This window comes from Cervus elaphus, chromosome 19, assembly GCF_910594005.1.
Source record: "Cervus elaphus chromosome 19, mCerEla1.1, whole genome shotgun sequence".
Lineage (NCBI taxonomy): Eukaryota > Metazoa > Chordata > Mammalia > Artiodactyla > Cervidae > Cervus > Cervus elaphus.
In genome coordinates this window covers 46,849,418-46,850,518 of record NC_057833.1, presented here as the reverse complement: position 1 = coordinate 46,850,518, position 1,101 = coordinate 46,849,418, and the positions used below count along the sequence as shown (strand labels likewise).

Sequence of the window (1,101 nt, the reverse complement as noted above, 5' to 3'; positions counted from 1 at the left end):
CATCCAGCCTGGGCTGGTGATCTGTTTCACCCTAGATAATACACATGTTTTGATGCTGTTCTCTCGAAACATCTCACCCTCGCCTTCTCCCACAGAGTCCAAAAGTCTGTTCTGTACATCTGTGTCTCTTTTTCTGTTTTGTATATAGGGTTATCATTACCATCTTTCTAAATTCCATATATATGCGTTAGTATACTGTATTGGTCTTTATCTTTCTGGCTTACTTCACTCTGTATAATGGGTTCCAGTTTCATCCATCTCATTAGAACTGATTCAAATGAATTCTTTTTAATGGCTGAGTAATATTCCATGGTGTATATGTACCACAGCTTCCTTACCATTCGTTTGCTGATGGGCATCTAGGTTGCTTCCATGTCCTGGCTATTATAAACAGTGCTGCGATGAACATTGGGGTGCACGTGTCTCTTTCAGATCTGGTTTCCTCAGTGTGTATGCCCAGAAGTGGGATTGCTGGGTCATATAAAAATATGGAACGCTTCATGAATTTGCGTGTCATCCTTGCGCAGGGGCCATGCTAATCTTCTCTGTATCATTCCAATTTTAGTATATGTGCTGCCGAAGCAAGCACCAGATTATGTTTTTACTGTCCCAAAGTGCAACAGTAACACTTACCTTTTGGCATGGAGCAGAGGTGGGCTGCATGGGTGAGTCTTCCTTTCGTCTCTGGAACTGAGAGTTCCACTTTTTCCTTGAAAAACATCTAGAGTTGGAAAGAATTGTGTATTTTTGAGTGGGTCAGATCCCAATTCTGAGGCAGGATGGCTTAGATCTAGGTGGTGCTCCAACCATGCAGGGAGCAGCACCAGCAGAGAGGAGGTACAAGCCAGCACAGGTACAAACCCAGCTGCCCGCCCCGCTCAGCCCGCTCTGTCTGCTGAAGACACACCCCCTCTCTCTGAGGTTTCAAGGCTGGACCAAGTGCAGCCCTTGCCCACCTGATGCTCTTCAGGTTCACTCCCTCCAGACAGCAATAACTCTTTTCCTTCTTAGGCCACCACAGACAAGGACTGAATTTTTTCCTATGTAAATACATTAAATATTTAATATAGCAGATGACATAGACATTTATACATATGTGTA

The 1,101-nt window shown here is 44.1% G+C and overlaps 1 non-coding gene across 1 annotated transcript; it reads right to left on the bottom strand.

Annotated features, from left to right (window-relative positions):
* Positions 1-482: 482 nt before the first annotated feature.
* LOC122676176 lies at positions 483-589 on the bottom strand. The gene has a single exon (XR_006335461.1). It is a non-coding gene; the product is annotated as a U6 spliceosomal RNA (small nuclear RNA).
* Positions 590-1,101: the final 512 nt, after the last annotated feature.